Raw genomic sequence first — 26,244 nt, forward strand, 5'->3', positions numbered from 1 at the left:
CTGACTGGCATGCACTGCTTGGCTTACCTATCCCCCAGTAGCCCGTCTGTGAACTCACACACCATTGCCTAGATGGTCCGCCTCTCCTTAGATGTTAATTTTATTTTTGTGAATATTTAGGGCGACATAAGTCGATTAAGTTGTTGTCTTACATGATCCAAGGTACGTAATTTAAAATTTTGAATCGAATAACACGGCACTAAACTTGTGCTGACTACCCCTAAAAATATCTTTAGGCTGACAGAACGCTGCTGTAATTGAAACAACAACAGCGTAAATAATCAATATATTGATTCTCATTCTTGAAAAAAAAATGAACGGCGAGAGAAAAGCCACAATACACTAATTAGTATAAAGCGCTAATTAAAACCAAAAGACATTGATGCTAAGAAAAATGTAAGGACTGTTTTAGCAGTAATTGTAATGTGGATAATGCAACTGACAAGAGCCGCTATTTTTACGTTGGCATCATAGCCTGTTAGGTCTTCTTAGTATTCTGCCTGACAGAGAAAAAACAGTCCTTAAATTTTCATTTCTTTCCTTTTTTTCATTATGCAATTCATTTGCATGCGGCAAACTCCAGTGATAAGCTTGACCACTTTGCCTTTAAACACTTACGACAGCTCTTATACTAAGCAGTTTCATTGTCTTATTAGGAGAAAACAAACCCGCAGTGTGAACACAGTTCTTTTTATGGCAAGGCTACTAATCTTGGGTGCTTATCAAATAACTGGTGGGGTTTAGCTTACAGTTATTTGAATAAACCCTTATCATAGACAGAATAATTAGCCGGATAACGTGAGAAAGATGCTGGGTCAAGCAGCCAAATTAGAAGAGTGAGTATTCATATATGATAATTACGGTATAAAAGCACAACATGACCACGCATATATTCGTCTTTAACGAAGCGAAAAAGTGTACACTGTGCCGAGCATGTGCATGCTGGCAATTACAAAAGACTGCACACCATGAGAAATGAAATCACAAAATGTTATATACGAAACATTTTCAATGGAGTACATCGGACAATGTTGACCGAAAAAAGATAAGCTTACAGTTTATTGGATACCCGAAGCACAAGAATCCTATTTAAATCAATTTAAAAAAAATACACGTGATGAAATGGAATGGAAAAACTTTATTTCGGTCCTGCAGGACGCGCTTAGCGCGTAGCGGGCGTCTCCCACGTAGGGACCGACAGGGAGTACCTGGCGGCCGCTTCGTGGGCCTGCTGGACGGCCCATCGCTGGTCGGCGAGAAGTGAGCTCCTGAGGGACCTCTCCCACTTGCTTGAGGTAGAGTCGGGAGGAGTTGTTCTACACTCTCAGAGCATATGTTCGAGTGTCGCTGTGTGTCCACATGATGGGCATGTGTCGCTGGGGTATGCATCGGGATAATAAACGTGAAGCGTGGCAAGGTTTGGGTACGTGTGTGTCTGTAATAGGCGTAGGGTTAATGCCTGCGGTCGGTTAAGTTTCGGATGTGGGGGTGGAAAAATGCGGCGTTCCAAGTAAAAGTGCTTTGTAATTTCATTGTACGTAATTGGTGCATCCCGATTGGTATCCAACCCAGCAAGATGAGGTTGCCCTGTGGCAGTGCGGTCGGTAAGTGCGCGCGCTGCATCATGGGCGATCTCGTTGAGGTTGGGTAGGGCACCCGGCACCTGGCCGAGATGGGCGGGGAACCAGATGACAGTGTGGTGCTTCAGGGCACTCGGGTCCGCATTGCGCAGGATACGTAACGCCTGGTCGGAGATGACTCCGCGTTCGAAGGCTTTGATGGCCGGCCTGGAGTCGCTGTAGATGAATTCCCGTTTGCTGTCGAGCATAGCTATAGCTATAGCTACTTGCTCCGCTACTTCGGGGTTTCGGGCGAGGATTGTGGCTGAGGTAAGAGTCTGCTGCGCGGATGATACCGCGACCGCAGCGAAGGCTTGGTTGTTGCGATAGGCAGCGGCGTCCACGAACGAGACGTTGTCCGCTTCCATGTCTATGCGCTTGAGAATGGCGGTCGCCCGCGCAAGGCGCCTGCCTCTGTTGTATTCGGGGTGTACATTTCGTGGTATGGGAGCGATCGTAATAAGGTCGCGGATTTCACGGGGAATGAGAGTCAACTCTGGGGGGTCCCTGGCCCTCGAGGAGAAGAAGCCGAGCTCGCGCAGAATATGGCGGCCCGCCTTGGTTGTAGTGAGTCGGGTCAATTGCACACGTTCCTGAGCTTCGGCGATCTCTTCTAGCGTGTTATGTACGCCAAGCTCGAGGAGTTTGTACGTTGGAGTGGTGATAGGGAGGCCAAGGGCTCGTTTGACCACCTTGCGAATAAGCGCATTGAGTTGATCGCGCTCAGCACGTAGCCACTTGTGTATAGCGGCAACGTACGTAAAATGGCACAAAACAAACGCGTGTACGAGACGCAGCAGGTTGTCTTCTTTGAGGCCATGGTGCCTGTTGGCTACTCTACGTACGAGTCGTATGGCATTCTCGGTCTTAGTCCTGAGCTTGTGTACTGTTTGGGTGTTGGTTCCGCGGGACTCGATGATCATGCCGAGGACCTTGATGGTGTCTACCCTGGGTATAGTACGACCATCTCTGGTGTGGAGGGTGATATTGCGTTCCGCCGGAGGTTTCCACCCTTTGGGCTTGGCACCCCGGCGTTTGGGCAAATATATCAACAGCTCCGATTTCGCAGGTGAGCACCTGAGACCGGTGTGGTCGAGGTAAGACTCGGTGGTGTCGATAGCCTCTTGCAGGGCGGACTCAATGAAGCCATCCGACCCTGTGGAGCACCATATGATTACATCATCCGCATAGATAGTGTGATTTAGCCCGTCTATTTTTGAAAGTCGTTCGGAAAGCCCGATCATCACGAGGTTGAAGAGCGTGGGTGAGAGGACGGATCCCTGAGGAGTGCCCCGCTGTCCGAGCTCCACTTCTTCCGACACTAGGTCTCCTACGCGGAGGACGGCTCTGCGCCGAGTGAGAAAAGAGCGGATAAAGTAGTAAAATCGATGACCTAGGCCGAGGGCTGCGATCGCTTTCAAGATTGACGAGTGCGTTATGGTATCGAAGGCCTTTTCTAAATCGAGACCGAGTATTGCACGAGTGTCCCGAGTGTTTCCGCCATCTAGAATTTGATGCTTTAGGAGTAACATGGCGTCTTGAGTGGATAACCCTGGTCGGAAGCCAATCATGTGGTGCGGGATGTAGTCGTTATCTTCGAGGTACCGACCAACCCTGTTGAGGACGACGTGCTCAGCCACTTTGCCCACGCACGACGTGAGAGATATGGGGCGTAGGTTATCTAGGCTCGGCGCCTTTCCCGGTTTGGGTATCAGAACCGTGTGAGCTAGTTTCCAAGCATCGGGTATCTCACCCTTTTTCCATATCTCGTTGATAGTGTCAGTGAGGTAAGTGACGGAAGAATCGTCCAGGTTGCGTAGGAGCTTGTTGGTGATGCCATCGGGGCCAGGGGCTGAGCGGCCATTGAGCTCATGGAGAGCTCGGCGTACATCTTCAATAGAAAACTCGGCGTCTAAGTTAGTGTTGTTGCTGCCAGAGTAATCAGGGTGAGGGGTCACAGGGCCCGTGGGGAGCGGGAGATATTTTTCCACGAGGTTCTTGACAACATCTTCCGGTGACACTGTTTGTTTAGCCTGATGAAGTATCTTCACGATCGAATGACGCTGATTTGTGCGGGTGTTGGTTTCATTGAGGAGGTGTTTGAGTAAGTTCCACGTTTTGCCATTTCGAACCTGACCATCAATCGAATTACAAATTTCGTCCCACTGCTGTTTTGAAAGGATGCGGCAGTGATCCATCATGGTCTTGTTCAGCTGAGATATGCGTTTGCGTAACCTCCGATTAAGGCGCTGGCCCTTCCACCGGGCCAATAGAGACTGTTTGGCCTCTAGTAGGTGGGCGAGACGACTGTCCATCCTTTCGGTTGGAAGGTCTGTGGTGATAGTTTTCGTTGCCTTGTTTACATCAGCTTTGAGCTGGGCCGTCCACGTCTCGAGGCTCGGTGGAGTATCGGGAGGAGGTCGTTCTGCGCGGGTCTTACGAAGGAGGTCCCAGTCGACCCACGTGTACGACTTGGTCTTCCTGCTTACTGTGGGGAGGTGTGCAGCCAATATGAAGTGGTCACTACCGAGATCTACCGCGAGGTTGGACCAGTGGGCGTCGGAGATATTCTTGACGAAGCATAGATCCGGCGTAGTATCTCTTTGCGTGGACGTACCAGTGCGAGTGGGGAAGGCCTTGTCCGTAATGAGAATAAGGCCCATGTCATTCGCACTTTTCCAAAGCTCGTTACCTTTGGGTGTGTCGTACGTGTAGCCCCAGGCGCTATGCGCAGCGTTAAAATCGCCTGCAATCACTAGCGGGTTAGGCCCCGCGAGGCGGACAGCTTTCTGGAACAAGCGTGTGAATCTTTGTCTATGGTGGCTGGGACTACTGTATACATTGAGCATGTATACGCTTTGTTGTGATATGTTTCCAGGGAGGATTTCGACCATAACGTGCTCAATTTCGGGCACATTGAGACTGTGCGCTGTGCAGGTAATCTTGTTAGCGACCAAGGTGGCGATACCGCGTCCTCCCGAGGGGCCGGGCAACCACTGGTATCCGGAAAACGTGGCGGTTGGTACTACAGTCTCTTGTAATAGCATGATGTGAGGTTTGGCTTCGTGGCTACGGAGGTATTGCTGCAGGAAAGCTTTCTTGTGGGTGAAGCTCCTGCAGTTCCATTGCCAGATTCGCAACTCGTCAATTGGCCTGGCCATCTTGAAGCATTAAGAGTTGGCCTGAGCACCCGGCGGGTGCATAAGGGCCGCGTGATGCGGTGGACTGGGCACGGCTGTACGTTGCGACAACGGCTTATCCGCGGCAACGGCAGGGGCGACGACGTGATCAAGATATTGCTCCACTTGGCCCAAACGATTACCGTGTACCGCGAGAGTAGACTGCACGAGAGCCATGCTTTCGCCAAGAAAGCGAAGGCTTTCCTTAATCGCCGATAGCGTGCTCTTAATGTCGTCTAACTCTTCCTTTAAAGCTGGCTGGTCGTGGGCGACCGCGCGTTTCTTGGGTGCGCTCTCGCCGTCGTCGTTACCAACGCCTACGGGTTGCGGCTGCAACGGAGTGACTGCATTGTCGTCGTTGTCGGTTGGGGGCATAGCAGCGCGTGCGTTTCTGTCAGTTTTAGTTCGGCAATTGCGACTGTGAGTTTGCGTATTGTTTCTTTCATCATCGCATTTTCCTGCTTTAAGATCGCTATCTCAGAGGTGTTGTGTGTATCATGCTCTGGGAGTGATCCCGACCCTACCTGTGATGTAGTGTTTCCTTTTCTCCGGACGGCGTCCGCCCAAGTGAGAGGTCCCCGCTTATTCTTGCTGACGTTGCCTGGCGATGGTGGTGCCGATGGGCTAGGCGATCGTTGACGCGAGACCCCGGTGAGACTGGGGTGAGGCCTGGAACTGGCATGAGGCCCGGAACCTGAGTTGGAGCCGGAGCGTGATCCGTGTCGGGAACCTGAACGGGAACCGTGACGTGAACCAGAACGAGACCTGGAGTAGCCTCGCGATATAGATCTGGTTGGGGTCCCACTTCGCGCGCTGCGGGAGTGGGTCGGAGGGCGGCTCCGGGACCTCGATACACGCATTGTGCGGTTCCTGGGACGACTCCGGGATCGGGACCGGGATCGGCTGCCATTGGGTCGACCATCTGTAAAAAGCTTCGAGGCCTGGTCGTCGTCAGTGGTTGCATTGAACTCGTTCATTGCATCGTAACTGTTGTGTCGCATCGAGTGTGCTCGCTCCCATCGTCGTCGGCGCACCACGTATGGAATGTGGTAGCGTTCTTTACATTCCCTGTCGGCAGTGAGGTGGGTTCCTCCGCAAAGCTTGCATGTTGGTGTGCAGCGGTGTTCCTTTTCGGGGTTCGGCACGCTGCAGCCTCTGCAGATAACGTCTCCAGGGTTCGGGCACACGTCCGCTCGATGGCCGAGCCGACCACAGGTGTAGCAAATATCTATCTGTCTACGGTATAGTGTACATTGAAGTAGCACCGATCCGTATCGCACAAAATTGGGCACACGATGTCCATCGAAGGCCACGATCACTGCAGTGGTACTTCCGATGCGCTTGGCAGCCAAAGCTAGTGGATTGCGGTAGTTGACAATCTTCGCATCAATGTCCACCGAACCGTCTTGCACGGGAATCCCTCGAATGACACCTTTGCATGTTGAATGTGGTGCCGCTTCGTAGGCACTAACTTCATAGGTCTTGTCAGCGATGCGAATTTCTTTAACGCGCACGTAGCGATTAGCATTTTCTCTCTTCGGCGTGCTTGCTACTAAGATATTCTGTTTAATATTGGGGCAGAGCGTGTCTGCTTGCTGCTCCGATGGGCTGATACCTGCCGAAGTCGAAATGGCTTCAGCGATTGTCGTTGCGCCAACCCTAGCGATGTTAAGACCCCCTCTGGGTCTAATGATAATGCGGATGTCATTCTTTGGTAGGTGAGGCATTCGGCTTTCTCGAATAATCTTGTTCTTCACATGTTCTCTGTTGCGGGGCTTGTGCTCGTTGCGTTTCAGAGCGCTATATGACGGCACACGTTTGGAGCCTTCATTTTTTGCTCGGCGACACGAGGCGGTCTGCCAGCCTTGGTCTGGCGTGATTTCTTCAGGGTCAATGTCTTCCCCTGTCACTTGGTACTCCATCGCTCAGCGAAACAGTGCGGCTACGGGGCGCGCGAGCAAGCACGCGCCACGTTAGAGCACGTGATATTTGGCTGATATTAAAAAGGCTAAATCTGCGAAATGAGCCAAGACCATCAAAAGGGCTGTTTGCTGACAAAACAGGCTTTCAAAAAACTTGTGCAAGGAAGCTATTTTGAATGACAAGAATAATACAGCCTGTCGCGTAAAGTTTAGTGGGGTGACAAACTCTTGCCTTATGTAAAATAAAAGAACAACTGAAATAAGGTAACACAGGATAAAGCAAATGCGGGAAGGCTGAGTACCCGTAGGCCAGGGTGGCTATCATGCGTTTGAGAGAACAAAAGAAGGTAGTACAATAGATGTAGCATGCTACAGAGTACGCGCTCCTAAGGCACATTTCATCCTGGCCACGCCAACTCATACGATCACAGAGATCTGCAGACCTTAAGCAAAGCTAGAAAGGTCTTGGTGGTTTTTCACCATCGATGCACAGTGTAAGGTCGCCGACAACGAGAGGCACTATACTCAAACTGGTGAGATAAGTAGCGAGGCGAAACACGACAAAGAACTAAAGAGAAGATTGTGCAGGGCGATGATAATGCCCCCATTGATAGCACCGTGTATAGTCGTACAGAAGAAGAACTTGACAGTCTTGTCTCATCTGTTCGTGTATCCCCACATGAGGTGACGTTACTTGTGCTCAACCACCAGCCAGCTGATCGCTATCAATGTGATGGATAATGAGACAAAGAGCTAGACCATAGTCATAGAGACTGGGAAGAATAAATTCTCAATAGATATGAAAAAATCTGTGTGTAACTACCTAAAAGCGGGAGATTGAACAAATAGAAGTGCTTTTCCTAGTAACTCAAAGAATAAGGCCATAGTGTATGAAGCGAGGTAGAATTGTTTTAAGTTCTTGAGTTTTAAAGCGATATCCAGCAAAGGTGATAAATGTACTTGTTGTGAGAAATCCATTGGGAACGATAGAACATGCTCTAACTGAATGTAAAGAGGTTCACCAATGTGTTTGTTTGAATACCAGCGAATATGAAAAGTTTTTGCACAACACTAGAAAAATAAACACATTCACGACAAAGAGCGATAAAAGATTGGTTGAAGACTGGTGGCAGAAATTCAACCAAAAAAAAGAAAAGCACAGCTTCATAACTGAGTATGTTTCAGTTCACGAAAAAAAAACACGGTAAGAAAAAGACATGACACATACAGCGCTTGTGTGTATTACATCTTTCTCTGCCCATGTTTTTCGTTCGCTAAAAAACTACAGTAGGACATACCAACATGCCCGATGAGCTACGTTTATAGTGTTCGTAATTGTTGTTATTCAATCATCCACCACGAATGTTTATCTACAAGTTAATATGTTCAGTTTTTCTTATGAACTCATAGTTACTTTGCTGGACACAGTTCCTCCGAAAAAAATAGGTTGAGCCTTGTTGCACACAGGTAACTCCTCTCTTATAGAGGACGATTTCATGGCAACCATACAATCATCGACCATCTCTGCTGAGACACAAAGTGAAAAAATGAAGGTGGAATGCGTGAAAACAGAATCTCTCGAGGAACAGCAGCTCGAGTTGTGCCACCTATTTTTTTTTTGTCTTCAGCTATTTGTATATGTCATCTGTGTACAAGCTCAACGCTCCCGCTCGCCTTTCATACAAATACACGCGAAATCTTCGTGGAATAAGAGACGTTATCGGAGAATTCACTTTCGGTGCACGTGTAAGACATGATTTATTGATTGGCTGGCGGGAATGGAATTCACGTCAGCCGCAGTGACTGTATTGTGGGAGCTCAATTTCAACGCTATCAATTTAGGATTTTGTCATATGTAAGAGCTGGCTTACCTGTTTTATATTACGTGTTTTGATTCATACAAATTTAGGAATGACCACTCGTGAAGTAGACCAAGTGCATGAGAGTAATCACCCAAAAGGGTAGCGTGATCCGCACAGATGTGACGTCGTCATAATTCAATAAACTCTGGCAAGTTTACCCTGTCAACTATTGGCATGATTTTTTGGGAAACACTGTTCACGCAAGTACGGAAACAATGTTCATGTCTATAAACTTTGCTCGAGTGAAGCCGCCTAACAAAACGAAATACATCTACTAAGAACTTTTTGATCACCTCTTGTAAAACTGGAAATGCTTAAGCAATTATATATTATCGCAGTGATTTCGCGAAGTGTATGCACTCAATAAAGTTCCCAATTGCACACGACGGTCACGCATAATAGAGGTATCTTTCCGATTATACTGATAAGGAAAGTTCTGAGCAAAAAAAAATGCCAGATCCCACATACAGTGGGAATCAATGATATGCGATGCAGGGACGAGAAATGTTGATATTTCACTTTAAAATCAGCACAATGTTACGAGGTGGAGGTAAATGATGCCGTACATGACTTCCGTGTCATGATTATCATCTCTGGATGTGTCGTTTACCTTCGTCATCTATTCACGTCATGTGATACCAAGTTTAGTATATGTGGAGCTAGCGAAACGGCCGCGAGCACGCTATGAGCGTAGTATGTTGTCATGTTCTTACATGACACGTGTGTCAGGATTATATTTGCACCAGCCATATATTTTCGTCATTCATTTACGTAGTGTAACACCAAATTTTGTATACGTGGAGTTAGCAAAATGGCCGCGACCGCATCATGAAGGGTCCAATATACTCCAATGTAGCGTTGACGCGCGCGCACGCTGGGCACAGCGTATACGTTAGCAAAACGCGAGCACTTTGTAATCTGACGCCAGGTGCAACCAGCGTCCGTCGGCGCGGCCCTACGGCAACCGGCGCGAAATGCTACATGCTGCTTTTCGCGCCGATGCGTTACCCAGACAACACTGCGTCTCCCTCTTTTCATGACGGAGGGACGCCGGACGCGCTGAAATGCGCATGCGTCAAAGCAACGCAGCCCGGGGCGCGCCTGCGAATATATGGCAGGAACGGCGCCTGGCGTGGCAACGCTGGCGTGACGCGACGAAATGAACGCCGGCGAGCATGCGCACCGCGTTACGTTGAAATGTATTGGTGCCTTGACTGTGGCATGTAGTGACGTTCTCACATGACACGCATCTCATGATTATCGCGTTAGCAACTGTCACATACCTTCGTCATTCATTGGCGTCACGTAATAACAAATGTGGCGTGTGTGAAGCTAGCGAAACGGTCGCGAGCGCATCATTAGTGTGGCACGTAGTCATATAGTTACACAACACGCATGTAGTGATTATCATGTTTGGATGTGTCATTTACCTATTTCGTCCGTTCGCGTCGCATAATACCGTGTTTGGTTCACGGGAAGCTAGCGAAACGGCCGCGAGCGCATGATGAGTGTAGCATGTAGTCATGTTGTAACATGACACGCATCTCATGTTTATCGTGTTTCCACCAGTATTATACCTTCATGATCCATTCACGTCCCGTATATATAATACCAAATTTTGTATATTTGACGCGAGCGAAACGGCCGCGAGCGCATAATGAGCGGGGAATTTAGTCATGTTGCTGCCCCGCCGCGGTGGTCTCGTGGCTAAGGTTCTCGCCTGCTGACCCGCAGGTCGCGGGATCGAATCCCAGCTGCAGCGGCTGCATTTCTGATGGAGGTGGGAATGTTGTAGGACCGTATGCTCAGATTTGGGTGCACGTTAAAGAACATCAGGTGGTCGAAATTGCCGGAGCCCTCTACTACGGCGTCTCTCATAATCATATGGTGGTTTTCGAACGTTAAACCACACAAATCAATCGTAGTCATGTTGTTACATGACACACATGTCATGATTTTCTCGTTAGGGTCTGTCACTTGTGCTGGCCATGCAATCATGCCATACCATGCCAGTTTTGCAACATGTCATGTGAACCACCGCAAGACCTGTAATACCATGAAATGTAAATCATGACATACATATCATAATTTTTCATGTTCAAAATTGACAAATATGTTCTTCATACAGTTTGGTACCAATACGATCATCGATTGATTGATCATCATCATCATCATCATCAGCCTGACTACGTCCACTGCAGGACAAAGGCCTCTCCCATGTTCCGCCAGTTAACCCGGTCCTGTGCTTGCTGCTGCCAATTTATACCCGCAAACTTCTTAATCTCATCTGCCCACCTAACCTTCTGTCTCCCCCTAACCTGCTTCCCTTCTCTGGGAATCCAGTCAGTTACCCTTAATGACCAGCGTTTATCCTGTCTACGCGCTACATGCCCTGCCCATGTCCATTTCTTCTTCTTGATTTCAGCTATGATATCCTTAACCCCCGTTTGTTCCCTAATCCACTCTGCTCTCTTCTTGTCTCTTAAGGTTACACCTACCATTTTTCTTTCCATTGCTCGCTGCGTCGTCCTCAATTTAAGCTGAACCCTCTTTGTAAGTCTCCAGGTTTCTGCTCTGTAGCTAAGTACCGGCAAGATACAGCTGTTATATACCTTCCTCTTGAGGGATAGTGGCAATCTACCTGTCATAATTTGAGAGTGCTTGCCAAATGTGCTCCACCCCATTCTTATTCTTCTAGTTACTTCAATCTCGTGGTTCGGCTCTGCGGTTATTACCTGCCCTAAGTAGACATAGTCTTTTACAACTTCAAGTGCACTATTACCTATCTCGAAGCGCTGCTCCTTGCCGAGGTTGTTGCACATTACTTTCGTTTTGTGCAGATTACTTTTCAGACCCACCTTTCAGCTCTCTTTGTCTAACTCCGTAATCATGAGTTGCAATTCGTCCCCCGAGTTACTCAGCAATGCAATGTCATCGGCGAAGCGCAGGTTACTAAGGTATTCTCCATTGACTCTTATCCCTAACTGTTCCCATTCTAGGCTTCTGAAAACCTCCTGTAAGCACGCGGTAAATAGCATTGGGGAAATTGTGTCCCCCTGCCTTACACCCTTCTTGATTGGTATTCTGTTGCTTTCTTTATGAAGCACTATGGTAGCAGTTGATCCCCTGTAGATTTCTTTTAGAATGTTTATGTATACTTCATCTACGCCCTGATTCCGCAGTGTTTGCATGACGGCTGATATTTCTACTGAATCAAACGCCTTCTCGTAATCTATGAAGGCTATGTATAGTTGTTGGTTATACTCTACGCATTTCTCTATTACCTGATTGATAGTATGAATGTGGTCAATTGTTGAGTAGCCTGTTCGAAATCCTGCTTGTTCCTTTGGTTGATTGAATTCTAATGTTTTCTTTACTCTGTTAGCAATTACCTTTGTAAATAGCTTGTATACTACAGAGAGCAAGCTGATCGCCCTGTAATTCTTCAAGTCCTTGTCATCTCCTTTCTTATGTATTAAGATGATGTTAGCGTTCTTCCAAGACTCTGGTACTCTTCCCGTCAGGAGACACCTCGTAAACAGGGTGGCTAGTTTTTCTAACACAATCTGTCCTCCATCTTTCAGCAGATCTGATGTTACCTGATCCTCACCAGCAGCTTTGCCCCTTTGCATGCTCTCCAAAGCTTTTCTTACTTCTTCTATCATTACTGGTGGGGTGTAATCTGTGTTACTGCTAGTTCTTATAGTATTAAGGTCGTGGTTGTCTCGACCTTAATACTTGATTGATTGATATGTGGGGTTTAACGTCCCAAAACCACTATATGATTATGAGAGACGCCGTAGTGGAGGGCTCCGGAAATTTCGACCACCTGGGGTTCTTTAACGTGCACCCAAATCTGAGCACACGGGCCTACAACATTTCCGCCTCCATCGGAAATGCAGCCGCCGCAGCCGGGATTTGAACCCGCGACCTGCGGGTCAGCAGCCGAGTACCTTAGCCACTAGACCACCGCGGCGGGGCAGCAATACGATCATCGAAACGGCAAGCAGAGCTAAATGTCGTAGGCGTCTAGATAGATAGATAGATAGATAGATAGATAGATAGATAGATAGATAGATAGATAGATAGATAGATAGATAGATAGATAGATAGATAGATAGATAGATAGATAGATCTCTCTTTCTTTGTTCTCTCTTGCCCTTTTCCTCTTTTTCTTGATATAAGTTTTAAGCGGTCTATAAACGCCGTCTCTGTCTGGTGACACCGACTAGTTCATGTGTCTGGCGGCGTCTCTGCCGCCAAAGTAACAGTGGCGGCGTGTATAAGTGACCCACCGAAAACGCTTACGCCGACGCCAGCCCGCCGTCGCTGGCCCTTCAGCGCTGACTACACGACAGATGCTCTGCAACGCTGACTCAGCGTGGAAACCAGTGCCGACCATGGCACATAGGCTCCCTGAGTTAGAACAGGAAACAATTAAGTGGAATGATTATCTTGTAATAGTTGAAGGGTATTTTGAAGTCAATTAAGTTACCGATGAAGCTCAGAAGAGGGCACTGTTGGTCGCTGCGTTGTAAGGTCCCTAGATGAAACAAGTTCCCAAGGTAGCGACACCCTCCCCTTTCCTCCTCGCTTATTTGCCTGAAGCGCCCCCTAGAAGGTTTAAAACTTCCATCCAAAAGCGAATGTTTGGGTTCTGTTGCTACGGTGAATAGATGTAAATGAAACAAAATGGAACGAAATAAGACGTAGAATTAACAGTTACCTTAATGAGCATAAACGGCACAACACAAGAGCAAGCAGGATGGGCGTTACTCAACCGGCAACGTTGTGCAGTTCTATATTTTACACCACTAGCCATGGCGTCTCGCGTAGTACATTTTAGTTCCACGGCCGCGGTATTTCGTCCAGTTCTAACTAGTCCACTTCTCCGATTGTGTTTTGTTCGTGTTGTGACACAGTGAACGTGTTTCTTGCTGGATCCTGTAAGTGGTCACAGGGCGTGACGTTGTGACGATTGATTACAACCGGCTTGTGCACACGCAAGAAAAAAAAACTACAACCAGACTGATACGAACACTCGTCCAGCAGCACTGCGATGACGTTTTTTTTAAATGTGCCCATTTGGACAATCGTGATGCCAAGTAATTCTGATGCGGTGCTGGGAACTTCCTGAAAAGTGAGAGTTCTACTGGTGAGGTGTCTCGAAGCAGCGCGTTTCGGCTCAAGCGGGAACAGGTCAACAGTGAAATGTTTCTGAAGGTGCGTTGATTACAACCTACAGCTGCTCTGTATACGTGCATACCCACATGTATTTGTACCAACTGGCATGCACTAGACACGCATTAGACGCGCGCCTGGCGTTTCAATAAACACCGACAAGTGAACTCGCTTCGCAGATCCGCGTCGACATACGTTGACGGAGTTGCACGAAAGCATTCGCGTGAAATGGTTCATAGTTGCACTTCATGGTGTGCTTCATCTCGGAAAGCACGAGGTAAGTTGAAGAGAGCGAAACCATTTTCTGTTGTTTACGGCAACGCAGCATTGCTGAAAAACGCAGATGTTGCATTGAACGAGCATGGCGAAACAATCTTGGTCGACTTAGCGCACACCGAAACGCTCCTCCTCTTCAGTTTATGTTCTGGCTACGATTTTGTCTTTGGTCACGACGAGAATTCGGCTGGAGCCATATGCGCATGCGTACTCGTTTTGAACCTTTTGCATAATAATAAATAACAACATCAGCCATTTGCAAGATCACGTGCAAGTAATGCACCAATTACAGACGCGGATGGCAGAGAAAAGGAGGAGTAATCGAGAGAGTGAGGAGGATGGCTCGAGAACAATGAGTGACGCTACCTTGTTTCATCTAGGGACTTTACTGCGTTGGGCTCAAGGACGATAGAAGTCCTATGAAGAAGAGTGGCACCGCGTCTGCCAAACACTCTCAACTACAAGGAAGTGGTAGCAACGCTTAATGACATTTATGCCCCAACGCCTAATTAGATCTCAGAGAGCTTCTTGTTTTTTTTAACGTAAGCAAGAGGAAGCGGAGACCGTGAAAGCGTTCATTGTTGAAATTTGGAAGATTGCCCAGAACTGCAATTTTTTGTTCATGTTAGACCGAATGCTGAAAGACAGATTTGTATGTGGTGTTCGTTCAAAAGGTTTGCAAAAACAGTTGCTCACGAAAAGCGACATGACTCTGGAAGAAGCTGAAGCCTTTCCTTTGGCTGTTGAAAGCGCAAAAGACGGTTCGCCGCAGACAGATAAGCACACTGATACTGAGATGAATTCTGAACGTTAGCCAACGGCGCGCGTCCAATACCATAACGAAAGAGCAAAGAAACGCGCCGCGACAAAGCAAATGCGGTGGCAAGTACGGTCACAAAGCTGCTACATGCTTTCAAATGAGCCGTTGATGCTACAGTTGTGGTAGGCAAGGGCACAAGGGTCACATGTGTACAAAGACTGACGGCACCGTAAAAACGCTTGCTGTAATTGCAGGAAATACAGACCAAAGGGATGACAGTGGCTCTAGTGCATTGCAAATCTGGTCCGTCACTGGTACTGAGCCCCTGGTTCCGCCCATAAGGAAGTTTATCATATGGAATGGTGTCACCATAAAGATGGACGTGACCACAAGTTCTTCTGTCTGCATAGTTTTTATAGGAACGTATGAGGCACATCGCAACCGTTTGCCCAAGCTGCAGAATACCCACCTAAGGCTTTCTTCTTACCTGAGCAAACTACCTTTGTTAGGCACAATGGCAATGAAGGCAAATTATACGTCCGCGGAGGTCCACTGTAACCTTACCGTGTTAGATTGTGAAGGTCCTATAGCCTGTGTGGACGAAAATTATTAAAAAATATTGTAGCAGAAGGAACACCGGTTCTGCACGTCACTACGCCACTGAGCGTGGCTAGCCAACAGAACGCAGTAGGAAACTGGTGCCCTAATGGCCGAATATGCAGAAGTATTCACGGAAGGTCTTGAGTTAGTCAAGAGCCCACCAGCTAAGCTTTACATTAAGGACACGGCCTTCCCAAACTTTTTCAAGGCTAGAAAGGTTCCGTTTGCGCTGCTAGATAAAGTATCTGCTGAGCTAGATAGACTAGTAGAATCTGGCATAATATCTCCGGTACCATTCGCATAATTGGCAACACCAATAGTACCGGTATTGAAGAGCAACGGCGCAGCGCATTTGTGGAGATTTTAAGGTAACATTGAACCCTGTGTGTGAAATGGAGCGATACCGTATGCAAGTCTATAATGACATCTTCGCGAATTTGAGAGGCGAAGGAAAATTCAGTATCTTGAATTTACGAGACGTGTACTACGAGAATGCATTGAACGAGGACTGGCGAAAGCTTGCTGTAATAAACCTACATAAAGGGTTGTTTTGCTACAACCGGTTTCTCTTCGGAATCGCGTCAGCACCTGCAATATTCCAGAAAATGATTGAGTCCATACTACAAGTAATACCCGGGATGCAAGCGTACTTGCACGATGTTTTGATTGCGGAGTCTGCAGAAAAGCCCTACGTAAAGCTTCTGCAGGTTTTTGAACGATTCAGAGAACAAGGCATTAAACTTCGCGCCGACAAGTGCCGGATAAACGAGGCATTCGTGGTTAATCTAGGTTACCAAATCGACGCCGCATGGTTGCACCTAACAGAGAAGAACGCGGAGGCCATCGTACATCCTCCCACCCCTCGGAATGTTAGAGCTGCGAACATATTTGGGTATGCTAACATTTTACAACAAGTTCTTACCGAGCCTGTCAACTCTACTGGCACCACTTTACCGACTTTTGCAAAAAAAAAAAAACAACGCGAGGGTCATGAGGGCCACAGAAAAGGATGCTTTTGAAAAAGCTAAAGAAGCATTGTCTGCCGCTCCAGTACTGACTCATTTTCACCCGTCAATACAGCTCTTCTTAGAATGTGATACTTCACCGTATGGTGTAGGAGCTGCTCTTTTTTATCTAGTGGATGGGCAGTATAGACCAATCGGGTTTCGGTCACGAACATTGACCTCGGCCGAGAAGAACTATTCTCAGATTAAGCGAGAAGCACTGGCTTCGGTCTAAGGCGACACGCGGTTTCGCGACTGTCTACTTGGAACAAAGTTTACTCTATTGACCGATCATCACCCTTTGCTGGGTCTCTTGAGAGCGGACAAGCCAACCCCTACTATGGCAGCATCTCGGATACAGAGATGGACTATCACGCAAGGCGCCTATTCACCTTTTCATAAACGCCGTAGCCCTCCTTGGGCTGTGCAAGTCGGCGCGTCCCCTCGACAATGCACTGACATCGCTGCGCCCTTAGCATTTGTACTACCGCGCACAGCTCATCATGGCAGTGTTTTTTCCTTCCTGTGAAATGGTCTATAGGTACCATTTGCAGCATAACCCTGGCATACTTCTGTACAATGCCGACGCACCTATAACCTCAAAGAATGCATCGGAACTAGAGGACATCACGCCAGTCGTTCTATCACTAAATCAGCAGCACATCGCTGCTATGCCAACGAAAGAATTGCAAGCAACCATGGCGACAGATGGCGTTCTTTATCAAGTATGCAAATACACCCGCAGTGGTTGGCCACGGAGGGTGAAAGGAGATGACGAAACTCACAGAATATTGTAAGAAGCTGTATGAGCTGTCAGTGAAAGATGACTTGCTGTACTGGGGTCATCGCGTGGTGATACCTACGACCACGCTCAAGAAGTTTCTAATGCTACTGCATGACTCCCATCAGGGAGTGTCTTCATTGAAAGTCAGAGCAAGATCGATATTTTTGTGGCCTGGTTTGGACCAAGACATACAACGTGTAGCCGCCAACTGTAAGAACTGCGTTCAAGCCCTGCCTATGCCCCTTGCGCCAACTCCTGTAAAGTGGCCAGAGGCGGGTGAAAGGTGGTCGGGGCTTCATATTGAAGATGCGGTACCACTGCGTGGCAAGATGGTGTTGATTGCGGTTGATTCATATAGTAAATGAATCGAGGCTCTGCCGGTAGCACATGCCAATTCCCGCAGTACCGTCGAGGCCCCGTGAACAATGTTCCCAGTTTGGGACACCACGCACGTACAGTGGAGTTAGATAATGAAACACCTTTCGCGGTTTTCGAATTTTGTCAATTCATGGAGCGCAATGGCATTGTTCACATTTGAACATCTCCACATCATCCACAGAGCAATGGGCTGGCTTTGTGTGTTGTGCAAACTGTGAAGGACGCATTAAAAAACAATGGAAACGCCGAGTTTGCAACCTCCTTCGCCTACGTGCTTTGCAACTATAGAAATAACCCTCAACGATCCGGCCTGCCACCTTCAGAAAGACTTTCGGGCTACCAGTTGCGTACAAGGCTGGACTTATCTTTTCCGTCAAGGAACCATCGCAGCGTCGCGGCCAAGCCGACGGAAGACACTGACTGGAATTCCGCACCAGGACAATTCATCTAAGTGCGAAGTTATGGAACGGGCGACAAAGGAACGCCGTGAAGGGTCAAGGCCATGACCGGTGCTCGACTTTTGGAAGTGGAGACTGAGGAAGGGATTGTCCGTCGCCATATAGGCACCACACACTGGCCAAATGGAGCTGCGTTGCTCACACTGCCCCGTCTCAAAGTCTTCGACATTCGCCGTTAGAGGCAAGCAGAAAATAGATGCGTGCTCGCATGCCCCATGTATGCGGCCACAATCCGCCGACAGATAAATGGCGCTCGTCGTGTTCTGTCTTCATTGAGACCGTATCAAGGTTGCTTTATTTATCCGCGAGGCTACGTACTCTGGCGCTGCAGTCAGACTGGCCAACTCGACTGAACGGTGCCTATGGAACAAGTATGAAAGTGCGATAAGGGATTGTTCTTGCAGAGCAAGGACACTCGAGAATCAGCGCTACCTGACAACGAAGCGACGACTGAAGACGCAGAGAACGAGTCTGCAGTAGTACAACCAATACGACGGTCCACGAGAAGAAAAAATTGGCAGATCCCATGTACAGTGGGAATCAATCATATGCGAAGCACGGATGAGAAAGGTTGATAAGTCACTTTAAAATCAGCACACTGTAACGAGGTCGGGGTAAACGATGCCGTACATGACTTCAGTGTCATGATTATCTTGTTTGGATATATAGTTTACCATCGTCGCAATTCACGTCATGCGATGCCGAATTTAGTACATGTGGAACTAGCGAAATGGCCGCGAGCACGCTATAGGCGTATTATGTTGCCATGTTCTTACATGACACGCGTGTCAGGATTATCATGTTTTCGCCAGTCATCAATATATCGTCATCCATTGACGTCACGCAACACCAAATTTCTTATATGTGGAGCTAGCAAGACGGCTGCCAGCACATAGTGAAGGGCTCAATACACTCCAATGTAATGTTGACGCGTGCGCATGCTGGGCACCGGGACACAATGTTAGCAAACGTGAGCACTGTATAGTCTGATGCCAGGCGCGACCAGCGTCCGTCGGCGCGGCCTGACGGCAACCGGCGCGAAATGCTGCATTTTGCGCCGACGCGTTACCCATACAACGTTGCGTCTCCCTCATTTCGTGACGGAGGGACGCCACACGTGGTGAAACCCGCATGTGTTAAAGCAACGCATCGTGGCGCGCGCCTACGAGTATATATGGGAGGACTGGTGCCTCGCGTGGCAACGCCTGCGTGACGCGACGAAATGAACGCCGGCGAACACGTGCACCACGTCAAGTCGAAATGCTTCGGCGCCTTGACTGTGGCATGTAGTGATGTTGTCACATGACACGTATCACATGATTATCATGTTTCCACCAGTCGCATACCTTACATAATACTAAATTTGGCGTATGTGAAGCTAGTGAAACAGCCGCGAGTGCATCATGAGCGTGGCATGTAGTCATGCCACGCTCATGATGCACTCGCGGCTGTTGATGCACTCGCGGCTGCACTCGGTACATGACACGCATGTCATAATTTTATGTTAGGGTTTGTTCTTTGTATTTGTCATGCAACCATGACATCCCATACCAGTTTTGCAACATGCCATGTGAACAGAACCACCCACCGCAAGAGCTGCAGGACCATGAAATGTAAATCATGACACTCATGACGCACATGTCATGATCTTCATGTTTCGACTAGTCAAGTATGTTTTTCGTACAGTCATGTTATGCCATACCAAGTTTGGTATTGATACCATTATCGAAACGGCCAGGAGAGCTAAAAGTCGCAGGCAGGCAGGCAGGCAGGCTCAAAGTCACCGAAGTTCGCTAAGGAATTCTTCGCATTTCAGAAAACCGTAGGAGCGTTACGTTTACTAAGGTGGAAGAAGTGTTGCAACTCCAGCGGTTGCCGAAGTGGACGCAGGACAGCACGTGCATGCGTCTTCTCTCTCTCTTTGTTCCCTCTGTGCCCGCTTTCTCCGCTTTCACTATACAAGATTCAAGCGGTACATAAACGCCGTCTTCTGCCTGGTGACACCGACTAGTTCATGTCTCCGGCGGCGTCTCTGCTGCTAATGTAACAAACGGTCTCGCGAAAAAGCGTGTTAAAATCGTAGAAAGAATCTTGATGATGATGATGATTTGTGAGGTTTAACGTCCCAAAACCACCATATGATTATGAGAGACGCCGTAGTGGAGGGCTCCGGAAATTGTGACCACCTGGGGTTCTTTAACGTGCACCCAAATCTATGTACACGGGCCTACAACATTTCCGCCTCCATCTCGTAGAAAGAATCTTAAAGAAGGCGTTGGACGTGAAAGGTAATTTGTTGCATGCATTACTCGCTAACAGGACCAGTTCGCTAGATGATGGTCAGTCACCTGAAGAGTTACTTCAAGGTTGACGACTTCGGCAACTCTTCCAGACTTCAGCGAAGCTACAAGACAATGTGTAAAGAATCATGAACACTACCGACCTCCAAGACGTAGTCCTGGCCCGTTACAAAGAGGCCAGGTTGTAAGGGTACGAGGAGACTCGTGGGCACAGAAGGCAAAGGGTCTGAATGCGGCTGATCAACACAGGTCGTACCAGGTCGACACCGATGAAGACAGTGTATTGTGCCGCAACCACCTACACCTAAGGACTACGGCTGAACTTTTCAGGGTTTCGCCTAGTGTTGATGACATCCCCGCTGACTTTCAGGAGGACGGGTACACTGACTCGGTCCAACCAAACGATGAAAGCGTACGCGCCGCTGCACCATTGACGCGAGAACCAACAAGAACACAGCGCGAAAGGATGCAACCACAGTGGTTGAGATATGTCGCCATCTTCGTGCAAGTTCCGTGAACTCAAATCCTTTGGAAGTGAAATGGTGCTGTGTTATTTTGAGGGGACTCGCTTTTCGTCAAAACGTTAGAGTGATTTTGTTTCGTTCCAGGAGAGGAAAATGTAGCTGTAGACAAGCTGAAGCGATGCGTGCCTGCAAGCAGCACCGTCGGCGCATGCTCACCACATTTGTGCCCATTCCCCTACCGGGTAGAAAACGTGTGTGAATAAAGGCTCAGTGATTTATCCATGTCTGCTGACAGCTGGCCATGGTTGTCACTCAGTCGGCACAGCAATCGATAGAGGCTTCTTTAGCGTGAAGCTGTATTTCATAAGAATTTTTAGCTGATCGATCAAACCCCACACTGCTGTAAGCATGCCCCTGTCAAAGAGCGGTAAGAGTATCGTTTCTAAGTGAGCATGCATACATATACGACCGGCATAATTCTCATTACGACAGAATTTAAAACAATATAGCTTCCTCTAGTTAATGACAGTGTTGTCAATGTTTCAGCTAATATAGCGTACAGAGTTTGAAACCATGTCGTTATTATCACAAATATATAAGCTCCCGCTTCCCCGTTTCCATAATGCATTTGTACATTCGATTCAAATTTCTTTTTTGGTCCGACACCTGACCGATTAATAAATGTCCCGGGAGAAAGAACCAGCTAGTATACAATTGGCATCGTTAACAACAGGTTTATTTGAAAGAGCTACACCATCATCGATATTTCTAAGAGATGTGCACGGGGCTCAATACTTATTATCCAGCATGATTACTTTGCAGCACTTGTACTCTCAGGATCTTTCGTGGTAGCATTATAAGCCCGGCTTTTCGAAGCTTAAAGGGGTCGTGAAACGCTCGCTCTAAAGTGACAATGCGAAGCCACCGGCGTCTACACGCACTAACTAGGTGACGTCATCATAAATAATTCTTGGCCTATCGAGGAACGCGGAACTTTTCGGTACTTGCAAGTGCGTGCAACTGGGACGCTCATCAGCGTCGTTGTCATACGCAATTAGCGCTAACTTGAACTCTGACGTCATGTTAAGCGGCGTCCTTGTGGGACGCGGATCGCGTATGCCAGACGCCGATGAGCGCCTCTTGCGCGTGCTCGATATGCTATAGAGTTTCGCGTTTCTCGATAAGCAAAGCGTCTATGCAGGTCCACTTAAGCTGATGACAGAGTTAGCGCATGTAGCTGCCGATGGGGCCGCATTGTCGTTGTAAAGAGGCCGTTTCACGACCCCTTTAATTTATATGTGGGGTAGTATTTATGCAACTCAAACGCTGCTAGTATTTCTGCAACTCATCTTCAGTGAAATTTCTGTGTAATGTGAACTATTCCATTTCTGTAGCATGAATACCCGCTCAAAATACCAATAGTTATCCAATAGGCAACAAACATTTCTCTGACGTATACCCGTTTGTTGAGGTAACTGTTGCCTTCTTTCTGTTTAGTGCATTAAAGATGAGTAATGAAATTTACCCAATTTTTGGGGTGCATACACATTTATGGTGATGATAGTTCTTTAGAACATGCTGGGGAACAAACGATTTGCTAATCACCTTAGATGTTAAAAAACACCCACAGAGATATATTTAGGTGCACGAGAAAGATACTCATGTGTTCGAAGCAGATTCCAAGCCCCTCACTATATATGTGTGACTCCTAATGGTATCATAATCTTCGCATGTGAAGTTCAACATTTATTTTGTGAGTGTTTTAGGTTAAACCGTATGAGTTGACGGGACCTTGCGCACTATAAAATGTTCAAGGAGTATTTGCTTTAACTTCGCGGTGCTTGTTAATGTGCCACTGTTGCGACCGCAACTGTCCGCAATCAGATTAGAAGATCTTTTTCATGTCATAATTCTGTTTTATTCATATTTGCTTCGCTTGTATTTTTCACCATTTTATATTTGTTGGATTGGTACGGTAATATTTACGCATATTTATACCATTGCTACTTAAGGGAAGATTTCGCTTCCAGTGTAGTATAATGCGTATTCATTTACTCATGATCCACCTTTTGAGCGGAACAGTGATGTTGTATTACAAAAGTATTCACACTCCACGAACATGGACATCGCTCTCTTCATCATGAGACACTGCATACAATCGGAAAGAAAAATGAGTGGTACGTGTGCCGTGTTGCTTCAGAGTGACAATGACTATATACGATAAGAAAAAATATGGTGGCTCAATAAACATAGCCTCCTCGCAGTTTCATTTATCGGTTAAGCGAATCCCTATAATAGTTAGAACAGAAAGGCACTACCCATGGTAATAATTATTCTAGATTCACAAATACTTAAAGTAATAAATATCTACTTAGCACACCACAGTACTCGTTATGAAGACTATTTAATAAGTTAACCAACTAGGATTGTGTGAATAGTAGAAGACCATGTAGTCCACTGAGATGCTTATTCCTTGAAAACGTGGTCTGGTGAGACTTCCCTATCTGGCTTTCATCTGTACAAGCTACCAAAACGACCACCGTTCCAGCGGCCTAACCAATACGATCACAATTATCACTTTTATCGCATTGCTTCTCCTAACAGCTCTGAAAATTGTGATAGGACAGCCGTACGATCAGAGAAAATGGCAATAGAAACGCAAACACACGTTCCTCTGGTCCCTGGTTCTCAGTACGTGAAGGAGTCCTTTTCCTTAGCAGTGAAGAACGCAATCGTGAACTACGTCCCAGCAGTCGCCCGAGTTCGCTGTCGCACCAATCAGCCAACTCTCCTTCGGCGCGCAAGCGTCGGCGTACTCCAATTCACGCATTCCCTGTCCAGCCTTCATTTCCCCTGCGACATTGATCTCGCCTACGGTGCAAGCAAAGCATGTGGCTGTGGGCTTCGACACGGCCCGTAACAGACTGCCGCCTCGATAATGGACTCCCGATTGTGGGGTGCTTTTGTATACGTTTTTGTAGGGACGCAATCGAGGCAATCAAGCAACACCTTTTCTGAATGAAAAGGGTCTCAGGCACAAGGCCCGCGTCCTGCACATGACTGTGGTAATTGAAGCTACACAGGCATGACTTGTCTTAAGCATATTTCTTTTTTCAAGAGAACCACTGTCATCAACATGTGTTGATAGTTAACCATAAAACAGAAGTATGCATCGTGCTTTGCGTTCATATTTTAGTCATTTTGAAGATGGTTTCAAAGGGTTTTCATGCGGCAGCATTGAGTGGCACATTTAACAATTTATCTCCCCCCCCCTCCACTGTTCCCTTCATGAGTGTCTACTGGCCATTGTCTGAGTTGTGTTTTGTAGCTTTGGCCTCTCAGCTGAGGTGATGCAACATTCGCACCATCTCGAGGATGGAAATGAACACGACGAAGCGCTTCGAAGATCTGCATGCCACCAGGGATTAGTGCTCACCGTTAACACTTTGAAGGGCTCTTGACACGTGGAAGAGTTTTCTAACGCGGCAGGCTCAGGAGCGAAGGGTTGCAGAATCGAATCCCGGAGCCGCACTTTATTTTTTCTTCTGGCTTATTTTTCTTTGTTGCTTATATATATATATATATATATATATATATATATATATATATATATATATATATATATATATATATATAGCCCCGCCGCGGTGGTTTAGTGGCTAAGGTACTCGGCTGCTGACCCGCAGGGCGCGGGTTCGAATCCCGGCTGCGGCGGCTGCATTTTCGATGGAGGCGGAAATGTTGTAGGCCCGTGTACTCAGATTTGGGTGCACGTTAAAGAACCCCAGGTGGTCTAAATTTCCGGAGCCCTCCACTACGGCGTCTCTCATAATCATATAGTGGTTTTGGGACGTTAAACCCCACTTATCAATATATATATATATATATATATATATATATATATATATATATATATATATATCGGCGGAAATGTTGTAGGCCCGTGTACTCAGATTTGGGTGCACGTTAAAGAACCCCAGGTGGTCTAAATTTCCGGAGCCCTCCACTACGGCGTCTCTCATAATCATATAGTGGTTTTGGGACGTTAAACCCCACTTATCAATATATATATATATATATATATATATATATATACATATATATCTATATATATAATTACACTGGCGCACAGCGGTGATTGTTACGGCGAAATCTTGGTGAAAGCGTGCTCATAAATAGTATGGCAATAAAACGTTAGCAAATGGCAACGTTGATGAACCACGTGAAGAGCTCATGAACAACATTTGCAGGTGCTCGCACCACTCCCTAAAACTTTTTGTGTCCGACAACTTTAATTTATTTTACGTATCCTTGTTTCGGAACGTTCTCGTTGCCTACACTACGATTTCCCTGCATTTACTTCATAAGCTCACTCTCTTTCTTCTATTTCTTCAAAACAGACACATGGCCTGTTATTGTAGTCTTTCCAAAAAAAGAAAACATTTATTGTAACTGTATTCGGGCCTGGGAACGCCTCTGGCATTACAACACAAGCTGTGAAATTACTTATCAACAAGGCAAATCAACATATATTTTGTCGACGCCCACACTGTCTCGTCGCGCTCTTGCACGCTTAGTGCAGAACTCACATGCAGGTGCATGTGTGAACGGAGAGAAAACGTGTGTCGAAAACAAGACAAGCAAGAACATGTAAAAGCACCTGTGCATTACCCTCCCAGCTTTGCGACATGACAGCGGAAAGCGCCTAGCACAGTTTACATCACTGAAGCCTGCGCATGCTTCCCTCCACTCGTCACGTCCTATCTACGCCCAGGTTTTTCCATCTCATTTAGTTTCTTCGATGTAAAACACCGACAAAAGCTGAGCGTCTCCACAGCATAACTTGACGAATATGCCTCCATGTCGGCAAGTATAAACAGATACCTTGACACGCAGATTGTTTCAAACACATGAGAAACCCTTCGCCAAACACAACTGCCTTGTTGCATAATTGCATAATCGTTAATCGTAAAAATGAACAAGATATGTTTCGGGCGTCATACAGCCGCTACCACAACATCGTTGTTTCTTTTTTTTCGTCAACTATCGTGGCTTTCGTAGACTTGGTGATTTATTGAGGCCCCGCCCCCCACGCAAAGCAAATTACGCCTTCGCCGTTACGAACGGGGCAATATGGAGAGCGTTCAGGTAAGCCGCGCACGTGATTCTCGGACCAGAGAATAGTTGGGGATCGCTCAGCCGGGATAGGCAATTTTCAAGAGTGCGTTCATCTATCAAATATCCGCTCTCTTTTTCACTACCGCCACCATTTCGCTCTTTCTTCCTAGGCTTGCTCGCACTCTGGCAATAAGCTATGGCCCTCTTCATGCCACCTGGATGGCGTTTAGTGTTCTGGCCATGGCCCACGTGTTGAAGACCGCAACTAGGAGTGCAGAGAAGGGAGCAATGATGTGTGTGCGTGCTCGCCGAGCATGTCAGGGCGGTTTGTCAATGCCA

Source organism: Rhipicephalus microplus, chromosome 4 (genome assembly GCF_043290135.1).
Source record: "Rhipicephalus microplus isolate Deutch F79 chromosome 4, USDA_Rmic, whole genome shotgun sequence".
NCBI classification, from domain to species: Eukaryota; Metazoa; Arthropoda; class Arachnida; order Ixodida; family Ixodidae; genus Rhipicephalus; species Rhipicephalus microplus.